This window comes from Oxyura jamaicensis, chromosome 4 (assembly GCF_011077185.1).
Source record: "Oxyura jamaicensis isolate SHBP4307 breed ruddy duck chromosome 4, BPBGC_Ojam_1.0, whole genome shotgun sequence".
NCBI classification, from domain to species: Eukaryota; Metazoa; Chordata; class Aves; order Anseriformes; family Anatidae; genus Oxyura; species Oxyura jamaicensis.
This window is the reverse complement of record NC_048896.1, coordinates 92,696,963-92,723,541: the sequence shown is the minus strand read 5'-3', so window position 1 is coordinate 92,723,541 and position 26,579 is coordinate 92,696,963. Positions and strand designations below refer to the sequence as shown.

Genomic DNA, 26,579 nt, shown 5'->3' with positions numbered 1-26,579 from the left:
GCCCAATGAAGATCTGTACTGTACCTATATGTTCATGTCTATATATTATTATTTGTCATTCATCATTCATTATCCTCCAATTAGACCTTACTGATTATATTTTTTACAAAACCACAATTTCTAAAAGAGTGATATTTTTCACTTCACCCAGCATTTTGCAGCATTTTTTTTTGTCAATCAGAAAAAATAAAGGCACACCATTATTCCTGCCTATCGTCTTCTTCATTTTTCCTCATCTTTCTTTTCCCCATGGCTAATTCCCCATGGATAATTTTGTGACTAGGGAAGGAAAATTAAAATCTGTATAGATTTTGTTTGGTCAACAAACACATGATGAGTGTGCCAAATGAATTATGATAATTCCTTTTTGAATCATCCCCACTTTAAAATTTCCAGACATCTATTCAAAGGAAGGAGACTAGCATGTCTCATTCAGAACCAGAAAAAAGAAAAAAAAAGAAAAAAAAAAAAAAAAAAAAGGAAAATCTAACTAAATAGTGCATGAACACATCTTCAGATGAAATGTGTTTGCTTAAATTAGTCATTGAACAATTACAAATAAGAAATAAGTATGCAAGAAAATCAGTGTGATTTGCAAATCATTTGTGAACAGAAAAAGAGCAGCCAAATACACCGGATAACTGATTAATTGCAATTAGAATGTGGGGCCCTGATCATGCATAGCTAATTTCCCACTGATCTGATTTCAGTGAAAATAGGTTTTGATCCTTGCTAATGAATTCTCATATCAGTGACTTCAGTTCTCCTAAGGAGAATATTGGTTCATTTCTGCAATGAAAACTATCACCATTTCCTAAAGAGCTTCATAAAATTTCAAATTATTTGATTAACAATGTGACACATATAAAAAGAGTATAAATAAATAAATAAAATATTTCTACAGTTCCTGTTGACATGTGCTTGGCAAAAGTACGTGGATCCCTGTTAGCACATGGATGGGTGTGACAGCATCAAATGATCCAATAAGTGCATATCAATGCATTTATTTTATTTAGAGAAAAGTTTTGCACACGCATTCATCAGCATCCTCAATGATATGTATTTATCACTGTCCTTCTCCATAAATATAGCAAACTAGTAGCAGTGTTTGATTTTTCTGGAAAATCCATATTCTGTACAAGGCTTGATAGAGTCAGCATTTTGCTCAGAGTTCTGGGCTCCTGGTCGTGTTCCAGCTGAAGCTGTCAAGAATTTTGCTCGTGACCTGTTTCAGAGCAGGAATCATGGGCATGCCTACCTTGCCTGCAAAGAATGGATATAAAGCAGACCAGCACCATCAGCAATTTGCACAAATGTGCTCTCAGGCAGAGGAAGGACTGGCATCTGCCTGAGAGCATCCAGGTGGGTTAGCAAACTGCCAGGGCAGATGATCTGCAGTGCAGTAATTGCAACAAAGCAGTGATGAAAAGAAACTTACCTGAATGCACCAAAATTGCTCCAAAATTCAGATGTTTCCCTCCAAACAAGCTAATCCAGTGTTATTTCCATTTTTCTTACATCTTTGTTCAGTCTCACAAAAATCACGGAGGGGAATTTTAGCCTGTGCTCTGGGATGCACGTAAGCAAATGGGACTCACACTTGCAGAAGAGAGAAGAGGATCATTTAAAGTCATTAAGCTTACATCAAAGGTTAAAATGACTTTTGCTTCCTACCACATGCAAGCATAAATTAAATAAGCTGAAACAAGCCAAAGGAAATGTAACAGCAGAGCAGACTCAATCAGAAGCAACAAGTTCTTGGTTTTCCACCTCTAAGATGAAAGATTTTATGTAAGAACTCGAAGGCAGAATATGTTCACAATTTTGTACAGGGAAATTAACAAGCTGCAGATATATTAATCTCCTAACACGAGTGTTAAGAGAGAATTCCTGAAACATAGAAATCATACAGGCAATGATTACAGTTAGCAGAATGGAGCCTGATACCAGTTTAACCCTGAAGTAATGCTGATGATTTGCAGCAGCATGGAGGCAGAACCTGGAAATGGCCAACCTGACAGACTTGTCACAAGGCACATAAAAGGGAAAGCTGCATTTAAAATAAAAATACTCAAATAATTTCAGAGCGGAAAAAAATGCTCTGGAATAAAAGGGAAATTCATTGAAGAAATATCCTGCAAAGCACACAAAGCAAGAGCACCAGAGACAGTCAGACTTGTAGTAAATAAATGTTATTACACTGCCACGATTACAGCATCTTTCCTGTTTTCAGGCTGCTTGAGCCATCTGGCATGGGCATCCGGATAAAAGTTATGCAATTATTAAAACAAGCTAAATTAAATTAATTTAAATTAATCACAGCATATGAAAATAAGTGGCCAGAAGCATCAAATCGTAGTTGTTCTGAACACGATGACCTATTTTTCTGGTTTTGCTGGGCTTTCTCTAATTATGGGCTAACATGCTGTCTCTGAAACCAGTGGCAAAAGTCCAGTTGAGTGAAAAGAGGGAAAGATCTGTGCAGGGTGTTGTTTTCCTGGTACACAAGCGGTGACATGCTTCATTAAACAACGTCCACATACAGCACCCACTGAAGGATATCAAGACTTCCTATGACTGTGCGTTGGCTAGTTAAGTAGAATGTGAAGTTACTACTACATTATATCAAAATGTTTCCTATGCTATTTTGAGAAGGTCTAAAAGACTTTTTTTTTGTCCCTTTAAATGTTATGAAAAATTTGCTCTGCTAGCTATTCAAAAAATAGGTCATTTTTATCCAAGTGTTTCCAAAATGATCGTCTAAGGTCTTTATGTGTCACAAATGCAGGTTTTCTGTTAAGAATTCAGCCAAAGCCTCAGTGACAACGTGTTTAAAATACAGTGTAAAAAATGACTAACAGAAAATGGCTTGATTTAAAGTGCTGAAGAAAATGGGAAGGCGTTCAACTAACTAACAGCCTCACAGAGCTGCTAGGAATGCGAGCAGTTGAGAAGGAGAATCCCAAGAAGGAGAATCCGTAAGAAGTTATCTCTATATTTACCAAATCTGCTTGCCAGTATACGGAGGGAAAAGGCAGCATCTTGCCTACTGCTCGGTCAGAGGCAGCCTGGCTCCAGGTTTAAGAAGATGCTCGTGTTCTACTGACTCACCAGGATGTGTTTTGCATATGCAAAGCTCCTTATGCATGCCTGAAACCAGGCAGTGGAGGCACTGAGGACTGAAGGCTTGTAATTTCCCCAGCTAAATTTATGAGCATCCCCAGCTTCAGTTAGAGCTCCTTAAAATATTTTCCTCCACCCTCACAACCCATTAAAATCCCCCCAGAAAGGATATACATACACCACAGCTTTGAGAAAAGCTCCCTCTGAACTCAGTTTGTCTTTTGTTTCATTTATTCTCAAGTGTTTTTCCAATTTTTTTTCCTATTACATTGGCTTTAGATAAACCCTTTTACAGAAGTTCTCCCTTATCTATAACTGAATGTGTGTAAAGAGCCAGTTCAACTAGTGTAACACAGTGGATCAGAGTCAGAGCAGCAGACAAAACCTGCTGTTGATTTGTTTTTATGCTCCTGATGTGATGTCTCCCACTGGGCAGAACCATGTGGCACATATTGAAGGGGATTTTGTGGAATGCAGAGGAAATCTGTACTAGATATTGACAAGTAATTTCTCAAAATGTTCAGGGAGAAAGGGGAAAACTGTTTTAAAACAAATCATTTTTCCTAAGTGAGATCCATACTTCTTTCAATAATACACAAGCAGGAATTTTTATCACTTGCGTTTTATTTTCTTCTTTAAATAGGAAATAGTAAAAATGCATTCAGTGTAAGGTTCTATTCAAAAACCTAGCCTAGGCTTCTCATTCGTAATTTACCTAACACAATTAAAATGCAGAAGTGCTAATAGCTGTAGAGAAATCCAGGTGCGGAAGACGTCACTTGAGCCAATGTGGAATAAAAGGCAGAGGGGATTCTTTAACTGTAATTAGACTTTAACCATAGGTAGCTGTAATTTTACTACTTTCTCCCCGTTCCAAATTGTGAAGAAATTTGTTTGAGTAAGGCTGATAATCTGCATACTTTCAGTATAAGGAAATTAAAATGAATAAATTATCTACCCAAAATGACACAGGCATTTACAATAGGGGTCTTATCTCTAATAGCGTTGTTATTACCATTATAATTGTTACAATAAATATTTTTGGAAAATCTTAGCCAGTTTCTCATATGCGCATTTATTTCAGAGTCCCTTTCAAGTAAATATCATGCTTATTATGTCTGGGTTTCAGTAGACTTGCCTGAAATCTTTGCTTTCATAACTTCTCACCTTCTGAGAATGTTATTGATTCCTAGATGTAACATGTTTATCTATCAGGGAGAGGGATGAGGAGTCTGGAGATGAAATCCTCTTCCTAGCCCTCTCATTTAAGACTTGTGAACTTTAGCCAAACACCTTTTTTTTTAAAAAAAAAAAAAGAAAGAAAAAAAAGTCTCAATAGTGAAACGGGTTAATACCCCAAATGTGCCTTCTCTATTTAAGGCAGTGTTTTCTGCAAAAGGGATGGATTAAACATAAGAATCACTCATTTTTATAAATAGGGGTTTAGATCCTTGGCTGAAAGGCTCTAGAAGTGCTAATTATTTTTATTCCAGCATGTATGTATAAATGATCTTGCTGACCAATCAAATACTGCAGCCTTTTATATTTTCTTATGTGGTTAGTTCCACTAGGATTACAGTTATTTTAAAATATACATGAAAGACAGCAGTTATTAGCAAAAACCTTAGAGATTTGTATTGACAGCAAGGACCAGAGGGTTAAAGTCAGCTATTTGGAAATCTCTGTATATAAAAATACCCACTAGACATATCAAGCATTTGGGTGTGTGTACAATTGAGCATCACATCAGCTATCTGCACTTGTAAGCTAATAAAACCCCTGCACAAAAACCTGATTTATATGCATACCTTGGGCTTTGCGCACATTAAAAATGGCAAGGGCAAATATCTGTGAAGGATTACATTTGCCTCACTTTGAAAATCTGCCCATTAGCATCAGTCTGTATATTTAGATAAACAACCCATCTCCCCCCTTCCTCCCGAGTGTTTATTGTCGTAATGACCACGTTAGCACGGAAGCACAGTGAAAACAGGTGAGCGTTTAGAAAGGTGCAAGAGAGGGGAGTTCCTGTCATACAATTAATCAGACAAACGAGGTATTTTTGGAGAGAACTGTTCGCAGGCAACTGAGTTTTCTGAAATGTTTGTTATGAAGTAATTGCATTATGAAAATAATCAGCTGCTCTGCATTCTGATCATTAGAAGCTGATGATATAATTGTGTTATAATGAAAAGCATTCTGGTGATTATTCCGCAGAGAACTTCTCTGCAGATAATATTCAAATTTACTTTATTTTGGCATCGTTTCAAAGAAGCTGGAAGTACAATGCAAACAGCTGGACTGTGAGGTAATGTTGTTATAACTTCTGAAGTATGTCCCTTTTTTAAAAAACTATTATCTTGAAAAGTTCTCTGTGTTTATTTGCATAATGCCAGCTGAACTTATTTGTGTTTTACGGTGGCTCATTAAGTAACTTTGTTCTGTAGTTGCAATGAGAACCAGCAGTTTTATTCTTCCTGTTGCCTGAATAATTAATTAGAAAGCATCCCACAGCCATAAAGAATTGGTAATACTGTAATTATTTCCTATTCTGAATGATGTTTCATCAGATGCTCTCTTCTGCTAATGCTCTATATTAAATCCCAACTGTTCACACTACTGGTGACTGAACTAATTTGAGGCACTTTTCAGGGCATAACGCTAGTCAGATCGGTTCCCATTGGGAATTTCACTGTTGATTCAAAATAGGCATATTATATTTCATAAATTTAACTTAAAAAAATCTCCAAACTAGAAATCTGGCGTAACCCCTCATATATGTGAATGGAGGGTATCTCCTAAATAATTCAATCCATTGAGCTTTGATAGAACAAATGATTTTATCAAGGAACCTATTCTATTGAATACCTGGGATACAGGGGTAAATGAATCTCCCTGCCAAATGAGAAAACCAGGTTATTCCACTGTCTTGTTAAAAGCGGTGTGTTTTTGTACTGTTTCCCCAGTACCTGAGTGCACCTCAAGCAGTAAAACATAGTTTTATGCTCTACTGACTGTATTACTTGCAGGGAGATGTCTGGGCTACAACACGAGCTTTGACTTGTAACAAGCTCTTTGAAGAAAACCATGAGTAGAAAACCCTACCCCTCCCCAGGTAAATGTAGATGCAGGCCTATTTGATGGGCAATAGGGGTGAGAAAGCAGAGGTGAACACTTCTTACTCAGTAAGACCCATCAGTTTCCATTTTCCAGAAACAGGCATTTCCAGTCTCTGAATTTCCCAGATGATTTAAATCCCTTCCCTATTTTTTTTATCCGTGAATTTGAATTTTGTACTTGTTATTTAGCGCAAGTGCAAAAAGATTAAGAATTGCCACGCAATGCGGTGTGGAGCTAGCCAAGTAGCAGCAACTGTAGCTGGGAGGAGGAACAGAAATGGTAAGTGTTGGACAGGGGATACTGAGATCATGACCACAGACTCCTTGAGGTTGGAAGCGACCTTTGGAGATCACTTGGTCTGAACCCTGCTTGAGAAGGAACACCCAGAACAGGATGCCTGGGCCCACGACCAGGTGGCTTCTGGAGATATTCCAGGATATCTGTACAACCTTTCTGGGCAACCTGTGACGTTACTCTATCAGTAAAGAAGTTCTTGCTGAGTATTGACCTTGAATGTCTTGTGGTATTGCAAATGTCACCCTAATAACAAAGTTGTTTCCTATTATGGAAACATAAGAAGAGGATATCAGGAGACCTTTAAGGGCTTTTCTTCGTAGTTACAGTCTTGCACAGCTGAGCCTTCACATTTTGGGAGGTCAGGGAGCAATCAGGGTTCGCATGTGCTCGTTCCACCTTTCCTTTGTATAGTCCTGTTGTACAACCAGAGCAGTCAAACAGCTGCAGCACTGCTCTTAGCGCACAAGATGAACTCTCCCTGCTTTCCTAATTCTCAGCTCTTCCAGAGGTGTGTTCACATCTTCACCACCCTGCACCTGTGAACTGCTGAATGAAGTGAGAAGGCTGGAACAAAGTGTCCTGTTTCACTTGATAATGCTCTTTTTCAGGGGAAGTAAAAGCCCACACCTCTTGTTGACTCGAATTGGAACAGCACCTAATTGGCAGTGCTGAAAGTAAAGCCACTAACACAGATGTTCCTTGTTGTCTTAGAAATTTAAAAGCAGCACCTGAATGTGAAAAGAATCTGTAAGCTTCTGAAGGGTATTTAGATGCTTAATTCCAAATTGCTTTAGTAAGATTTAAGTACCTAAATATATTTAAGAAAAAAGTAAATAAAAAGCTGCCTATGATTTCTTACCAAGATAATAACCAAATCTTAGACCTCAAAAGCCTCATCTCCATTTCCTGATTTAACTGTCGTATATTACTTCCAGACAGGAGGAGATAGAAAATATCAATGGGATAGAAAAATGTTCTCCTCAATTCTCTACAGCTCAACCAACAAAGAGAATTTCAGCAGAGTCCAAGTGCATTAAAGTTGGAGGTGATGTCTCTTAGTCTATTGGTCTATGAAGCTGATGGCTGACATGCCCTTTCTTACTTTCCTACTGCAAGGGTCTCCAAATGGCATTGTAATAACAAAGAGCTGTAGTGAAAGAGCTTGCTTGTAGCTGGAGGTACAGCTTTGACTCCCTCGTTATTATGCCTTTTGCAGGGAGCTGGATGTGTCATGTAACTGCGATGTAAGTTTTTGAGTAGTTGCTTTTTCAGTGCTTTTTATTTTACTGCAGTAATCAAAGAGAAAAATCATTTCTTTGACATGTTATGTGAATCCAACAGAGAAATGCTGGAGGGAGGCTTTGGGATTTGCTAGCTGCATATTCTGCTGGCAACATAAAGGAAGGATTGGGATAATTCCTGCACCTTTGATGGGTTTGTGCTATCTCCAGATATTGCTGAATCACTGAGGCTATAGAACTTCCACCTGGAACTCATTAAAACATGGAGGGCAAGCAATATTTGTGTCTAAAATGTACCATATTGATGCACATATTGGACTGACTTTTGTTTCCTTTTTTAAATGCCACCACAGAGAAAGTCACTGCATGTACGTAATAAGGTCTCTTCTCACCACCACCTCCCAGAATATCCAGAGACATAAATGGATATGTGGTCCTTCTGGGTGTGCGTGGGGAAGCCTTTGGCAGCTTCTTGTTTGTTGCTTTTATTTACTAATTAGAAAAAAGTGTCAGAATTCGTTGTTCCTCATGGGGTCCCCTTGCTGTCTTTACATTGCACAACTGCAGGATTGTACCTGTGAACGTCCAAGTGAGACAATAAGAGGAACCATGAACACAAACATGATGTGGAAAATGTTTGGGAGCCACTGTTAATGGACATGGTATGTTCATGGTATATTTTGGCCACAGCTTGAGTGCTGTGTTCAGTTTTGGGGCCCTCACTACAAGAAGGACACCAAGACCCTGGAGCGTGTCCAGAGAAGGGCTACAGCACTGGTGAAGGGCCTGGGACACAAGTACTCTGAGGGAACTGGGAGTGTTTGGTCTGGAGGAGAGGAGACTCAGGGGAGACCTTATTGCTCTCTGCAAATACCTGAAAGGAAGGGGTGGGGAGCTGGGGGTCAGCCTCTTCTCACAGGTAACTAGTGATATGACCAGAGGGAATGGCCTCAAGTTGTGCCAGGGGAGGTTCAGGCTGGAAATGAGGAGACATTTCTTCTTAGAAAGAGCGGTCAGGTGTGAGGACGGGGTGACAAGGAGGTGGTGGCGTCACCGTCCCTGGGGATGTTCAAGGAAAGGTTGGGCGTGGTGCTTGGGGACATGGTTCAGTGGGTGACAGTGGTGGTAGGGGGGTAGTTGGACCAGATGATCTGGAAGGTCTTCTCCAACCTTAATGATTCTAGGATTCTGAGACAGACAGGTTACGCCTCTGTCATCTGTGACATCTATGAACAGGGTCCTCATAGAAACACTCTGGTGTGGTTTGTCTATTTTAAGACCAGGCCTTTGTCTAACAGTTGCACTAATCTACAGGTATGCTTGATTATATTGTTGCATATACTGCTGTGGCACCTAATGATGATATTCAACCATCCACTTCAGCGGTACCTACAAGCACATCAGCCAGGCTGCCTTCTCCTGCCTGCATGCCCAGTGCTAAGCAAATGATAGGTATGGTTCAAACAAAATAAATAACCATTCTTACCCTTAAGCCATGCAGTCTAAAAATTATGCATAGCAGGGTGTTAGTAACAGATGGACTGTTACAGTGTATGCCATGAATACCTCCTAAGAAATGAATATATTGTGTATCAATATTGTGGTTGGGGAAATAGAAACCCTCGTGAAGAGTCATTACTGTGAGTAAGCAGTGTAGTTTGGCACTTTCAACTGGGGTGGTGTGTGTGGGGGAAATAACAAAAGCGATCCTTTTGTATAATGGAATAACTGTCTGTAACACCTCCATTTACATCAGCAGTCAATTCTCACTCGTAAATAGCATGCAGGCTAAACTAAAGGAAATATTAATGGTTCACAGATTAAAAATTTCTTCTGCAAACTTTCAGTACATAATGCGCTTTTGCAGCTCATCCAAAAAGGGGGCAAGTGTGTGTGGGCACAATGCTAATGGAAGTCTTGGAAGGCCTTTAATTACAATAGTTTAAATGAAGCCTTTGCAATTCACACTTTTTTTTTTTTTTTTGTAATAAATGTAATAAATAGATATCCTCAGTATCTGCTATAACGTTATAATTTCCTCTGGTAATTATAAGTCTAACTTCTGTGTAGTAAGTTTACATATCTATAAAGCTTAATGTTTCACATCCTATACCATGCTCCCCTGATAACAGCAGTTTGCTGCTACTATTGGCTTTTTATTATATGGCCCACTATTACTGAATATGGTTTGTAATAGCCCATTTCTTTCTTTCCTTACGCCTAGCTTAAAACCATTTTTTTTTTTAACATTTGTAATATGCATGTCAGTCAGAGCTGAAACATTTTGCTTAGGGGCAAATTCTGGTCTTCATTGACGGCAAAACTCCCATTCATGTGAACGAAGCCAAGATTTGTCTGCAGCTGTTCACAGCTCATTTCATTTGGAAAAGTGGGCTAGGCTTGTGCTTGGCTTTGGTGGTGTGTCCTTCCAAGAAGCTGATAACCTTTCTACAAACGTCCTTCCTGAAAGGAAACAATCAGTGGAATGAGAATTAAAATGAGTTGAAGCAGAGTCTGAATCAACCAGGAGGCCTTAATGGATTAACTCCTCTTTAGGCAGAGACCCTCCCAGCACCCTTTCAAGGACAAGGGCAAGCATGAAAGGTGAGCCCTAATCGGGAAATCTACCTAGCAAGAAACTAGCTCATCTGGTGAGAAAACCAAGCCCAGTCTTCTGTACCATTTGCTGAACAAATGAACACTTAATCTCTGATTAATCAGGACAGTTACACAAGTGCCAAACCAACCCTTAATAGATCTGTTCTCAGATGCCTCTAAAAGCTGAGAAGCCTTAGTCATTTCTGGTTTTTCTCATGCAGTTGTTCTTATACTGGAGTTTTATTATGCTTTCTCCATTACAATCAGCAAAGCCACCTGATTACATTATACAATAGAGTATCTATCTGACTCACTCTTACAAATATCTCTGAGAATTTTTCAAAACCCCAGGTTGCTAATGTTTAAGTCAACAAGAAGAAAAAATTAGTTCTAGATCTCTTTTCTTAAGGAACTCAGACACTAAAAAAGAAAGTCACAGGGCAAAAATTGCTTCCTACTCTTACATCATGTGATGTGTTTCAAGCAAAATAATTCTAAACTTCCACCAAGGCTGTCCATTCCCAAAGGAGGTAATCTATCAATTTACTGTACTGTTACAGGTTAAATATTCACTAATGGTTTATTAGTACATTTATTGTAGATGATCAACTCTATGATTAATGCACAAGTGCTACAGAGTTTCTCATATTTAATAAATATTTTCAGTACTCTTATTGCTTTATCAACATAAATTACAGTGAACATCTAATAACTGTAAATCAATACAAACTCTGCAGTAAATCATTATGAACCACAGAGCTGTTAAAAAGAAAAAAGCCAACCCAAATCTTTTTCTCTTTTTCACTGTTTTATTGTACTTTTTTAATGAATCCCCAACAACGCTAGGACAGTATGCTGGTTGAATCACCTCTTTGGAAACTTTTTTTTTCCTTGAGATGAGGTTTGAGTTCTTAGTTTTCCTACAGGCTGAATAGGCAACTGTGATTCTCGAGGTTTTGTGGTTAACTTAATTTTACTTTGCCTCTGGCTCTCCTTTCCTTTCTCTTCTATGTAATTATTATAATTGAAACTTGCACATGCGCTGAAAACAATATACCCTTATCTTCTCAAAGAAGAGACTGAACCACACATCCTTGGTTTCAGCACAGAGTGGGCCTTAGGATGAGCCTTCTTGTCTAAATTTGTTTTGGAAGATGTAGCTTTCCCATGGCTACTCCTCTGGGTGTCCTCTGCTAGTAATGTGAGAGGGAAGTCTTTAAAGAACAAATCCCAAAGTAGTTCACTAAAGCAGGAAGGATGCATCTTCCTCCACAAGTGACAAAAAAGGGATGACTAATTTTGATTCAACACCTACCTATTGGATGGCTAAAGTTAAGGAGAATGAATCACACTGTTAGTGTACTGGTCTCCCTCATTTTTGCAGAACTAGAATTCTGTTGTCACTTCTGCTTTTATGTAGTCCTTGCTCCAAAGTATCTAATAGTTCAATCTTCCAAAGAAATTTTCCTGAATCATATTATTGAGTTGAAGGTACATGGAGTCTAGGTACGCAGACCAAAGCCTGCTGAATTTAACTACAGGAAATGCCATTTAGTGAACGGGTTTTCAATAAATTTTAGTATGGCTATTTGCACTGGATTGGCCAATTTGTTTAATGCTTCCTGCCCTTACAAAGTGGGCCATTATGTATGGGATGATTTCAGGTAGTCAGGATTGTAATGTGAGTGAAAGTACTTCTAACAACCAAGTCTTTACTGTGCTGGAGTGAGTCAGTCCCAGCCAGCAGAACTGTTCAAATTACTGCCAGTTCCTGAATTATCCATTTAAAAAATCACTTCTCACCAATTCCAATCACTAGCACTGAGGGCTTCTATCAAACCTCTGCTCAATATAGTTTATAATGTATGATGAGTACAACTTAAGACACCCACCCCAAACACCTCTTTGACCGGATATCTACACTTGCCTTGCTGTATGTAAATAGTCTATCTTAATTTTACTTACCAAATGAAACAATTGTAAACTACTGATGAGTAGATTTCCACACATCTTTCTCTCTTAATCACCAGGAAATATTTGCCTGAAATTCTGCAAAGGGAAGATAGCTAGCAGCTGGGGAGTATTTTGCAAGGCAAGATATCATTACCAGTTTGGTGCTACTCTGCCTGTTAAACTTCAGAAAATTGTAATGCAAGGAGATATAGCTGCAGGTACAGCAGGTATTTAATCAAGTTTTCCCACTTCTCCCTTTCAAGTTGTGATTAACAATTAGTAAGCTCTGTTAAACTCTTGCCTGCTGCTCAATAAACTGATCTGATTGTCAACATATTTCCTTCGTAGCGACATCCTCAAATATGCCCACACAGATTGCTCCCACTTGAGGCTAACTTTTAAAACAGCATCCACAATTTCAGATGAAGGCAATATATGCAGACATAACCCAAAATATGACAGAAAAGAAGGCTATTAGAGTATTTAGGTACTGTTTGCTTTGCAGGAAGTTTTCTGTAGACTTTCTCAAAAATATAAAGGATGATCAGGGAGAGGGGGAAAAAAATAAGAAAAACTGATGTGCGTGGGAGAGTGAAGGACAGAAGATATTAACTCTCAGAGTCAGTGAACTGTAGTGTATAAAATGAAGCCCTGGGAACATATGCCACATGTTTGTGAAGTGCTGAATGATACCAACGCTCCTTTTCAGCAGGCACAAACAAGCCAGCTAGATAGGAAGCTGCCGTGAAATGAAAAGGGAAAGAAAACAATAGAATTATCTGTTTTATTTTTTCCCCAAAGGACAATGCAACCTATCACACCAGCTACAAAAGTGCATAAACTGTGGCCTAATATTGAAGATTGATAGATTATAAACTCAGAAGAGACAATTACATTCACCTAGTCTAACCTTTGGTACAGTTCATAATACATAAGCTTTCCCTGAGCACTTCTTGCATCAAGGCTATAACTTCTGGCAGTGTTGGGGGTCTTCTAGAAAAGCATCCCAAAATTAAGGCTTAAAATGATGGGGGAATCAATACCATGCTTTAGTAATTTGTTACACAGAGCACTGGTGGCTTAAAAATGTGTTTTTTATTTCCAGAATGATTTAAATGGTTTTGCCCACTGGCTTCTGCTATGCTTTTGTCAGCTTGATTAAAGAGCTTTCCATTATCAGAAATCTTCTCTCTGTGTTCCTACTTTATAGATTAGAAGGTGACTTAATCATAATCTGTTCTCAGATAAACTAAATAAATCAATCCTGTTTAGCTTTTAACCACAAAGAAGGATTCCAGACCTCTATGGATCCAAGTACTCTTCTAGTCACTGCATGATGTGGTCCCAGATCTGATATCTCTGATATATTTTCTGTCCTTCTGTGGCATTTACCTTGTTTTAGTGAACCAAGTAGCTTAAATTGGACCATCTTGTCAACTGATTCAGAATATTCTCTGAAACCAGCTGTTCACTGTGGTTATTTCTTATAACTAAAAGCTCTCATTGATAAATAGTGTAGAGATGCCATCTGATCACTTATCACAGTTCTATAATGCAGTACAGTTATAACGCAGATTTTTTTTTTTTTTTTTCAGAGACTTCTGATGGATTGTGTTCACGTTAAATTTGCAAAGATTCCTCACGGAAAAACACAGAAATATCTTCCTTGTAAATATTTTTACTATTTTCTGCATCCTAGTTCAGCTTTTCACATCTGGATAGCAGCTTCATAGCCAGCTTCTGATGATAAAGCTTGGAAAACATTATGACTTTATTTGCCTTTAATTAAACGGGCGTAGTGGTCTTGGTACCGTTTTAGTGAGCAAATATCTGCCTCTTAAATTTACCAAAATAGCTAGTACAGTTTACATACTGATTGGTCAGAGACTGCAAATACCACAATCTACTCTCTTTACTTGCACATATGAGAGGTGCTAACAGTACTTGTGGCAGCATATGGGCTAGTTTCACATCACTGCTAAAATATTTTCAAGCTGCATCATACCGAAGAATAGTCAGAGAGATTTTGACTTGGTTACTCCCTCACTTATATGAGGAAAGGCTTTTGTAGCTCTAAGCCTAAAGGGGACAATTCTGGGGAAAAGGCTTACTACATTAACTTTTTTTTTTTTTTTAACCTTTCTTCTCATTTACATGTGTTTCAACAGTCTTACAGAAGGTGGTAGCAGCTACCCTAAAGAAAGGATTGTGCCTCTTGCATGACTTCCTTTTAGAGGAAATACAAGATTTTTTTTTCCTTCATATGGACACCACTTTGCTCTTTAATTCTCTATGGCCTTTATATAAGAAGCAGTGGAAGTAATTATCAAAAAAATATGCTAAGAAATAGGAACATTTCATGTGTTGTTCATGTGTTTATGGCCAAGAAGTCAAATTTAAATCAGAATTTCAGCACCATAATCTTTTAGCAAATGTTACCAGCTGTTCAGCTCCACGTTTTCTTCTAAAAGCGAGTAAGAAAACGAAAATCCATCATATCAGTCAGCTAGAGGTTCTTAGTACCTTTACCTTGACAGATGATACATCAGAGTGCCTGGAAATCTCAGTTTTAATGGGCTGGGATCCATCTTCCTGCAAATACTAAAATAAAAATATGTATTGAGTCATTTATCGAGTGAGTCTATACATATATAGGCTCACTTTTTATATGTTCTTCTGAGAAGTAGTGCTTAATTTTTCTTCTACATCTATTACGTTTGACTATATTTTTCTTCATGGAAAGGCCCAATGGAGTAGCATGAGGACTCTAGTGTTTTGATAGCCTTCCAAAGTCAAAGAAGTGTGAGAATACTTGATGGGAGGGTGTGGGGAGGAATGGGATGCAGAGAAGTAAAATAGGTAGGAAATTTCTGAAAAAATCCCCAAAATTTAAAGGGGGAGACGGAGGGGGGGCAGAAGGGACTTTTGAAAGTGGAATAAAAACGCTAATGTTTTTCTTCCCCCTAACTGTTACAGTCAATGGAATCTCAGGGCAAAAAGAAATCCTCCTTTTTATGCATATATAATTTTATATTAGAATTCTAAATTCTCTCTACATAGAATTATATATATAAATTGATATATTTTCATATATATGATAAATTACCTAAACTTTGTTCTGCTCTCATAGCTGTGCAGAGTCCTGCATGAGAGAGCACAGATGCTGAACATGCTGTTAGATGCAACTGTAGTAAAGATCAATATATAAACTTAGTGTAATAAAGATAAATAAATTATCTGGGGGTGAGCATGGTTCTTAAACACTATAACACAATAGCAAAATAATGTTTTACAGTGGACAGCTGAAATATGTGTTGTAAAATCACATCTAATCTAGGCTCTGTGCCAGATAGGTGTGACCTTGGTGTCAATGGGAAATAACACAGATTACACAGTACACTTCTAGTACCATAGAAACAGTCCTGGAACTGTGATCTTTTAAATTATTTTTTTCTCCTCTCTGACAAAAAAAAAAAAAACAAAAACAAAAACAAAAAAAAAAAAACTTTGAAAAGCTGCTTGAAACTGTATGCCTTATACCAACCAAGCCTAATAACACTGGGGTTTATTTGACAGCAAAACTGCTGGAATAAGGGAGGAAAACAAATAGTGTTTGAATCCACAACATTTAGTATTTCTTGTATGAAGGAGCTGGCTAAATATTAGAGTAACTCAGATGCTAGCTCCACTTGCGTTCTGTATCAAATAATATCTTCTTGCCTTTAAAGGCAATCCCCTTCATTCCCCAGCTCTAGCCTCTTTGACCCATTAATCTATTATGACACTGACCTTTAGCAATATTCTCAAACTTTGCTGTCCACCTGTCAATTTATCATCTATATAGCACCATTCTTTCCCTTGTGCTACTATTTGACAATGGAAATGCTCCATACTAAAATCCAAACATCTATAACCTTATATTTCTTCACATCCCAACTTACAGCTCATCTTTCACAAAGCCTACTCGTGTTATTACAGACCAATTCTTCTCTTTGCCTCTTACCTCCAGCATCTTCCCTTGCATTAGCAACAGCAAACATGCTAGAAATACATGAAAACCTGACTTAATTCTTCTTATTGTCTGCTGACTGAAATGAAAGAAAAAAATCAATTTTTTGATAATTCATTTTACCTTCATTTCTAGTCAGGCTGGCAAAAATGAGAAGAAAGATGAAATTATTTAGAATTGGAAAAAAATATTTGACCCTAGATGAAGTAATTCAAATTGTTTCTTAAACTCCATTTGTATTATAGTGGAATTGATTTTTTTTTTTTTAAAACATTTTTATTTAAAAACAATCTTTTCCAGCTTCTCCATTTTTCAAATAGTAAGTGCATATTTTCATTGACATGATTCAGTTTATTTTCATTTTCATCAAAAAGACTTGATAGGAAAAACTTCCCATACTCAGAAGCATAGGTGGAACAGACAACATTGCAATACTTCTTTGCTATGTTTATTTCTGTGCAAATTCAGTCTTCACATCTTGTGCTTTAATCTGGAAAGTTTTCTGGGCAATAACATCTCCATTTAGAGTTTGTGCAACACCTGCCACAAAGAAATCTGGACTTCACTACAGCCTTTCCGGATATATTCCAAAACAAATAGCAGTAATGGGCGGAAATCACCTACCTATCCTGTTCTTTCCAGGTTTAGACTCAAATGAGGTATCTCACAAGAACTAGACTGAGCAGAAATATTCACATGAATAAAATAATGGTGTTTATATACCCAAGAGGAAGCACTTAAGGGTTGTTTAATGTAAAAGAGCAAAACTATTAACAAGAGCATAAATATTGCCAAGAATCTTGGCAAGAGATGATATATTCCTTAAAGAATTTATCTATATCTATTATTGTAAACCTTTGGCAAGACAACAACAGAAAATGTAGCTAAGGTGTCAGCTTAAAGGTCTGAGAAGTGCTTGAGAAGCTTTGGATAGGAAAATTCACTATTTGGTATGCTTTAAATGGCTTTCAAAGCCAAACCCATTTGGTCACAAGTGCACTTTAGGAGCACTGAATTGACTGCACATGGCTGCTGTTGGAAGACATGCATAGAAGACAAAAAATACATCCAATCTAGGAGTCACACACTATCTATCCATTAATCTAGTGCAGTCATTAAAAAATGGATAGTATTTGCATGTGTGTGCATAATATACAGAAAGAGAATCATAAAGGTTGGAAAAGACCTTTAAGATTATCTGGTCCAACCATTAGCCATATGTTTATGTGTGTGTGTACATATATCTCCCGGCATTTGGAGAGACAATATTCCCATTGAGTCAAAGCTTGCTCCCACAGGTCATATCTAGCCAAAACCATTCCTGCTCTGGAGTCCTTCCTGGGTCGTACATGGGAAATGAACGCTATGAGTTATTGTAGGGTTCTACACTGATGAGTAGCTTCTTCAGGCCATCATAGTCAAATGAACTATTTATGAAACAAAAGGTAATGGCATGGCATTAGACTTGTCTTCTATGCTCACCAACAAAAGTATACGATGTTCTGCTGACTTTGGATTCCCTAGCTCAATGGGAATGTCCTGTTCAGCAGCAAAAATGCTGCTGGGGAACAACGATCTCAAGCTTCTGGCCTGCTTTCTGTTAAGATATATGGTGTCCTTTCTTAATATCACACAAAGGACATAAAGTATATAAAGGGCATAGGATATCATATAGAATAACTGCAGTAATTATTCCTAGCTCAAGCACAGAATGAAGTCATCCCGTTTCTTTTTCCCCCTCCCCCCTGATTCCCTCTCTCCTGCAGCACTTTGTAGGTTTGGGACTATAATCAGCAATTCTATGTGAAAACTTATCATCTGATTAAGCACTGTTGGTTCAAGCTGATAGGAAGAATTGCCTAAAAATAAGGAATCAATTCTGAGCCAAGTGTTGTAATTTTAAAACCACTACTTAAAAGGTGTACAGTAATGTAATTAGTCAGGGATGTAATTAGAAACATTCTGATGATGGTGGTTTGAGTGAATGACATTTCACGCTTAGTCCTGCATTTTGGAAATGCTACAACCTGATTCAAGTTCTGAAAATAACTTTTGCCTTGAACTTCTTACACTGTAGAACTGGAAAAAATAATCAGGAATCTCTCTGGGGTGACATCCTCCTGACACTTCCACAAAATGCCTTCTCTACAACACTGCTGTTGTACCATAGTCTTTATTCAGATGAAAAAGCAATTTCAGGTGCCCCAGCTTCATGTCAGATTGAGTAAAGACTAATCAGACTTTCAATCTTGAAGACGCTCTTTAGGGCAGCGTGTTATACAGACACATTTAATAGATGTTCTGCTGACGTACTCTAACTGTTTGTTGTATTTATTAGCATTAGGCTTCTTTCTTGATTCTGCCACATAAAATCTTGGCTTGTGTAAGTATTCAATTAAAAAGTTTCTATTTCCATGGAAAATGTCATTAATTATTTATTTTCTCAGCCATCTAGAGTAGAGCTTCAGGGTGAAGTAACCAACTTCTTAGCATGTAGTTGTTTATGCAGGATTGTGGTTAACTGTCCCTATATGCAAATGCAAGTTAAACTGACTTAAACCATCCTCAAATGAAAGAGAATCAAACTTAACCAGTGTTGACTTATTTATTGAACAGGGCAAGGGCAAATACATGAAGAAGTATCATGGTGTAACTTGTAAGACTTTTGTATCTGAACAGCATTATACAGTTTAGACCAAGGAAAGAAATACTTGGGCTAGATCTACCATTTGGATAAGGTTCAGAGATTTGTCTGTGGAAAAATCAAAAATTCAGGATTACTACTATTTTGTGAACGAGACCAAAAACTTATAAAATTAGGTGGTACTTTGCAGTTACATATGCTAGTGAGAGTACTGTTACCAGATGTCTTAATCTCATTTTTTTTGGTGGAAAAGTAATAAAGATGTTTTTTTCTAAGGACGTAATAATAACAAAAAGTTAATAATCATGAACAGAGACATTTGAAACGTATATGAACAGAAAATATTTCACTGAGCGTCAGTGTTATGGATGGTCCTTCATGAACTTTAGCAAGGAAAAATATATAGTTTGGGGTAGAAGTTCAGACTAAAACTGTAAGAACAGCTTCAAGTTTGGCAATATAGATCTGAAGTCCTTTGTGCATACAGTTATGAATCTGGAGTTTTATATTACATAAATTATATATATAAATTTTATTTATATATTATTATTTAAATATTAAGAGACCAAAAGCAATCAAACAAAAATGTCTTCAAATATACTGAGAAAACTGTTCACTCCAGGGGAAAGCAACTGATATATTTTTAATGGCCAGCTATTCAGAACCAGCCTTATTCAGAAGCATGCATCATTTTGCTTCTGTGTACACTGATGGAAAATTGGATATTTTCAAGGTTGTATAACCTGTTCCTTTTCTTTTTTTTTTTTTTTTATTTATTTTTTTCTTCTGTGAAAGTTGGAAGGTTAGGTCTCTATAATTTGCGGTATCAAATGTTCTTTCACTTAATCAGTGATGGACGGAACGTACAGATGTTTCATCATTTAATGCTTAGTGAAGCTATGTCCAGAGTTTCTTCAGATCTTCTCCGTTACATACTATCCTGTGTATAAGTATTACTGATTTTTCCTATACTAAATTCGTTCCACTGAGTTACTTTCTTTAACAGTATTTCATGATCATTAATTATTCTCCCTGTGGCATTCTGGTTTTAATTTTTTATCTTTGATCTTCTGTTTTTGTTTCTTCGTGTTTGGAGGGGATGTTTGATATGGTGGGTTATTTCAGAATCAATCTATCATTGGGAGGTTGTATCAGCTAAATAACCTCCTATTTACCGCAGACTTGGTATTTCTAATGTCTCAGCTGAGCGCAGTAAAGTGTTAAACAGCTGCCTTATGTTTGGCACAATGCAGTAAGCCCACAACTCCATGACACTGTACTCACTGTGAGAGAGGGACAGTAGCAGCAGACTGACTGGACATCAATGGCTTGGAGAAAAGCCTTGCATTGTACCCCGTGACTTGTTTTTCTTGCTTGTGACATCTTGCAGATTTTTGTTTAAAATGTGCATAATTTTGGAGATACAGCACTTAGAGACTCTAATCAGCAGTTAAGATAAACAGTATTGCTTTTGTTCCCCTGCTAAAGCTCTTCTCATGCACTGTCACTAGTTGCTCAACAGCCGCATTTATTCTGAACATCTTGTACAGCCCATGCAGTCCACATCAAGAATGTTCCTCACTCATTTCTCCTACAACAAACACTTTCAAAATACTTTTTATCCCAGGTTTATGAACCAAGATTAATCCTGGATTAATGTCTGTCCTTGTTCATCCTGCAGCTGTGCATGATCCCCCAAAACGTCAGAGCACAACTCCCCCACTGTGCTCCCCCCATCATCCGCTCACTTTGCTGATGGCCCTGATTTGGCTAAAAAAAGCCCAAAATGTGAACACTGGAGGAGGAGGAGGTCAAACTGATCCCTAACAAGACAGTTCTGACAAAATCACGTAGGAGGATTTCTTTTCCTTTCAACCCTAGAGGCATATAAGTAGACCAAAACTAACGAGTGCCAGATATAAATCTGGTACAAATTGATCTCTTTTTAGTTGAACGGAGTAATGCAGCTTTCTACCATCTGATGATCTGGCTCTTCATTTCTCATTAGTAAGAAATAAATACATTTTTATAGATGGAGGAAAAAAAAATAAAACACATTAGCTCGGAAGGTTGTTCGTCAGTTCTTGTGCAACACCACTTGGATTAAGTTGGGAAAACTTAACTAAAAACATGAAATTTAAATTTCTCTTGAGAAATTAAGTGCAGGTCACTTCTTTTTGTATACGTGACTGACCCCCTTATTGCTGTTTGCTTTCTGCACTAATGTAAATTATCTATATAAAACCAAATCTGTGGATTATAGTTACACTGTGCTGTTTACAGGAAAACAGTTTTCTGCTGCCCTTATAGTAAGGGGGCAGACAAGAGCTTGACATTTGCCTCTGCTGTTTGCCAACAGCCAGCTGGTCTGACAGCATATGTGTGCTAGCAGGAGAACTGGCACGAGCACAGCTTTAAGTAGCATGTGCTGTTTCCTGCAACAAGGGGGTCAAAAACCTGGACACGGTGAAAGCTGGAGACACTTTAAGACTTTGAGAATTATATATAGAAAATGTAGGACAGAAATCCATAGAAACACACGTCTTCATCATTATGGAACAGTTTATTACACTTTATACATAAATAACTGAATACTGGGATCCTCTTGCCTAGAATTTGCCTATAGAAGTTTCAATACCTTGTCAATCTTAGTCTTGTAACTAATTTTTTAGGGTCTTGTAACTAATTTTGAGTTGATTTTTGTAAATATAGTCTATGGCTGAAAACTTTTTCCCTTTCTGTTTAAATCTGCAGTGCAAAAAATTATGTTCCTCATAGAGATTAATACTGTTTTTTGTGTGGGCAAGGGTGTTTGTCCCGTAGCATTGTAGAAAAAAGAAAAAAAAAAAAAAAGAAAAAAAAAAGAGGAGTGTGTAAGGTGTTTACTTGATTACAATTATAAGACCCAGCTCCCACAGTGGGATACCACTGTACCCTAATACTTTGGTGCCTAGGAAGCTCCCCCAGAGAATTCACTAAACCACCTGCACCTCTCTTATGCTACACAAAGCACAAGCATCAAGGTTGCATCAGAGGGTATTTGCAACCCAAGGCCATATGCAGCTCACAAGCATACATTCAGATTACCTGAGCTGACAGGTATGTTCCTGCACAGGACGGGGGGCACAAAAATCACTCACAGCCCTTTTCCTCCATAAGCCCAGCGGAGGGGCAGAGCCAAGCCACTGAGGGCCATCAGGAAGGTCTGGGACATCCAGGCTGTCCGATAGATTTCAAACCCATGGTTCCTGCTTCAAGGAGGGGGCATAAGGCTGGAAGAGCTGCCATAATTGAATTGCCTGTCCTGCTGAACCTGGGTACATGCACACAAAAGCACATAGTCTGGGGATCTGTGGAGATGGGGACACAGACACACACACACACACAAAAAAAAAAAAAAAAGAAAAAAAAAGAAGAGGAACCCAATTTTGTAGCATGTTAGTCTTCAGGCTTGCTAGGTACACTGGTACACTGCAGGAGGTGAGGATTAGGGGAACAGTCCCCATTCCTGCTATTTGGCATGAGAAATAAAGAAAATAAAATCCATTTGTTACCTGAATCTGTGGTCTACTGGTCTGTAGTCTGCTTTCCTTTAGCACTGGAAAAACTGTATTTCTAACTTTGGCTAACACTAAGACGGTTCTAGGCTGAATTGTAAAGACAGGAAGGTTCAGAAGGTGCATACAAGTCAACGTGCAGGATGTCTGCATTATGGCCAGAAACAGCATCTTCCTCTCCCATGCTGCAGTACCCAGTCTAAGCACTCTTTTACCACTGCACTGCTTCAGAAGAAAGGCTTTCAGTTTTACTTTAGCTTACATTTTGGTTCCAGATAGCTAGCATCTTATTTTTAATTTCCGCTACCCTATCGTGAGATAATTTTCCAAGTGTACATCATTAGGATCATTTACCTCAGTAATTTGGATAGACTCATTAAATTGCTTCCTTTTCACAAATGAACCATATTTAATGGCTGTATTACATAACGTACACCAGACAGAACTGCTCTGAACTTTCTTGAAGGGCAGTTTAGTTCTGTTCTACCACATTTATCTAAGCATCTAACTCTCATTTTTAAGATGCCAAATGTTCTTTCAATTACTATTCTGGTCACTTTTTGAGTTTCATTATAATTTATAATGATACAGTACTCAGAGAGAACCTGGAGATAAAACAGAGAGAGATTAGGCAATCCTTCAAGTGATATCTGCTGTCACCTTATAAAGAAAAGGAAAGATTGTTGTAAAAAGTCTTCGGCATATTCGAGTGTATTGGAATACCTAAACGTTCACTTACTAAGAAAATGTTCTTTCACAAACATACTGTTTGCATATAATGTTTCAGAAAACTCTGGGTGGGAGAAGTGAGATGCATAATAACACGGTAGTATTAAAGCATATATGCTCTTGATGTTATAATTTCAGCTCAGATCTGACAACCATGCAGCTATAACTCAACTGCCTGGTAATTTACATCTTTATAATTCCCTGCAACTAATAAAAGGTATGCCAATTAAGATCTTAACAGAACAAACGGAGGATCTTGTGATAACAACCTTTGCTCACTCCTTCCCTTTTACCACCATTATTAGCATGAGGTGCTTCGTTATGGCCAGACCAGATCGTGCTGTTCCTTTGTTCTTGCAAAATCTTGCCTTGTGGGCAGCAACCTGGCAACCTCCCCGTCATCGGAGGCTCCCTGGTGTTCCTGTAACGTGACAGAGGGAGTTTCATATGGAGGCAGAGCAAAGAGCCAGTATACATCACCACCACACTCCAGCAGCACTAAAGACAGGAAGAGTTCAGGATATTTTGTCATTAATATATACTAGGCCATATCTGGCATCTATTGCTCCAAGCTTAGGCAAATTAAGGTCAATCATCTTCACTCAGTGAAGATGGATGGGATTTGCACCCCTCATGTTAACCCTTTCCATATGCTTTGGATTTCTATTTAAGGTACCTATTTTGTAAGTGCAGGCTACATATGCCTTGACCCACTTTTATTTATGTTATTATACACTATAAAAGGCACTTAGGATATTTTGGGCCACTCAACAAATAGTGAAAGTATATATTCAATACATTAATGCAGCATACTTATGAATATTCTAACCGGCTCATGGCCTGACACCCACGTTTATTTTTAAAGATGCTCATCTTTTATGATACTTTGCATGCCTTTTCCTTAAAAAAATAGTAAGCTTTTAAAAACGTGTTTACAGAGTTGAATAAATCACAGATTTTAACTACACGGACAGCTTTTTACTGCAGGTTAAGAAAGTGTATCAATAATGTACAGCTTGAGCACCATTCGTGTGATGGCCTGTACTGACCACCTACTTTTGGAGTATCAGATGCTGAATAATAATTTTTTTTTAATCCTTTCCACATGTAAACATTTTTTTTATTTGCTGTTATGATGGGTATGTTTCTGTGACCGCGCTCCCTCAAATGTATCCATTGCTAGTGTAGCAATTACAGAAATGCTTGGTACTCATGTCCTTCCTACCACTACTTAGATTTATACCTGTTGAGTGTTTAAACAAGTGGTGGAGAAACCAGGTCAGCATACATAACACATCGCAGACCTGAGTGAATGAATGCAAAATGGCTCTCAGTGATAGCAGAAGGCTTCTTTGGAAATAGGAGTTCACAGAATCAATTTGCTTGTATATTCCCAGTACGTGCTGCCATGTTTGAGTTAGCGAAGACAGATACATAATAGAAAGCATCTGATGCATGCTGCTTTTTGGTGCACAGTACAAATAGTTTAACAGACGCACCTAAATGCACGTGCCAACAATATATCATCCTCGAGCCAAATGTCCTTTAACATGGACAGAGCCCTCACATAAAGCACTTGTTTTCTCATCAGCTTTATATTAAAAAAGAAAAAAAATCTTGACCAGGAGCACTTTCCCTTTTCCTTTCTATTACTCAAAGCTCTCCCAAAACACATGCATTTATACCTGCTGGCAGGAAAACAAAACAAAACATTGAAGCTTTAAAATAAAAGCATAAAATAAATATATATTGCTCCTTGCAAGTCAACTAAAAAAAGCCCAATTACTGTTGGTGTGTATGTGTGGAGAGTGGAGGTACCTAGAGTTTGAATATTGAAAACTATCAGAAGTTAGTTTAACATTTGGTAATAAGAATCATTTTTCATAGCACTACTTAAGAGCTCATACACAGTTGTATGGGATTATCCTCCTCTTCCATTCCCAGCTGCTTAACATCTCTGAGCTATCTCTGAGGTTTGGAGAGGAAAAGACCAAGAAAGAAGTCTGTACCGTACCCCTTCACGCAGAATGCCTTTCAACATGTGCTGAAAAAATGCAGGTAACTCCAGCTTCTGCAGTTCCTCAGCTCATCAATCTTAAATCAGCTCTTTTCTGCCTGCTTTTTCAGAATATTATACTTTCTGACTGTGTCTCCCTTCTTCAATATGCACTCTGGTCATTTTATCCCTTTCTTTGGGACTTTCTCTTTTCCTTATTTGTTAGCAACTTCAGAGAACCAAAAATATGATGCTATTATCAAACTATTTGCAATTTCTTGACTGAACTCAAGCAAACCTTGCTGCTCTGTTAAGTACTGGAATCACATTTTGAGGGTGTGTCATAAACCAAGGATGATGTCAGCCAGTCTTTAGGGATACAATCAACAGACATCCAAAAAAAAACCTTTTCTTTAAAACCTAGGATTAGCACATGCATATTGGACACATCTGGGTTAATTTCAGGCAGGTATATCTATACATTTTAATAAAACACCTTAACAGTAATTTATGGCCTCACACAAGTAATCTCTATCTTTTGCAGCTCTGTCTCCATACTATAGTTGTTACACTCTGATGTCTAAAAGGCTAAAACCAGGAAATACCTGCTCCTTTCTATACTTTTTGAATGTGAGGACCCAATTCCCAGCTTGGTAAATCCTTTTCCACATAGAAACTCTGGGTCAACTTCATCCTGTTGTATATGAATGGACGCAGAAAGACACATTTCCTTTACTCTTGATGTAATCTCAATCAGCTCACACTTGCAGTGGCCTACTGACACCAATATTAAACGAGTTCCTTCTGTAAGATTTCATCAATAAAATCTGTAAGATTTCATCAATAAAATCTGTAAGATAAATCTGTACTGTTTTTACGTCTGTACCTTTAAGAGGCCACCTGTTTCGTATTTACAGAGGAGCAGATGCAATTCCCTGCTTCCATTTGGCTTTCACATGGCATTGTGCTACTGGAACGAAACCTAGGACTGCTAATGTTTTCTGGCAATGATCTGTGTCTACGCCATTGACTTGAGAAACCACTAGAAACCATTTTGTCAACGTTAAATATCATTTATTTTTCAGTTACTTGTTATACAGAGCAGTAAGGAAAGTAAGTTAAGCTAACAATACTGTATATAGTGACATCACTCATTTATAAGACTAAAGCTATGTTTACATGGATTTATGATTATGCAGATGTATGTTAAAGCATTTGAAATTAGCCCTCATCTTGACTTTGATGAATATGGAAAATTAGAGCATTGAGAAAAGGCCTGGAATTTTTTCCCAAAAGGAAAAATAACTTTGTT

At 37.8% G+C, this 26,579-nt stretch overlaps 1 long non-coding RNA gene across 1 annotated transcript; it reads left to right on the top strand.

Moving 5' to 3' along the window:
* Positions 1-5,344: 5,344 nt before the first annotated feature.
* Positions 5,345-26,458, top strand: LOC118166486. Its single transcript, XR_004750525.1, has 3 exons — positions 5,345-5,431; positions 25,216-25,329; positions 26,185-26,458. It is a non-coding gene; the product is annotated as an uncharacterized LOC118166486 (long non-coding RNA).
* Positions 26,459-26,579: the final 121 nt, after the last annotated feature.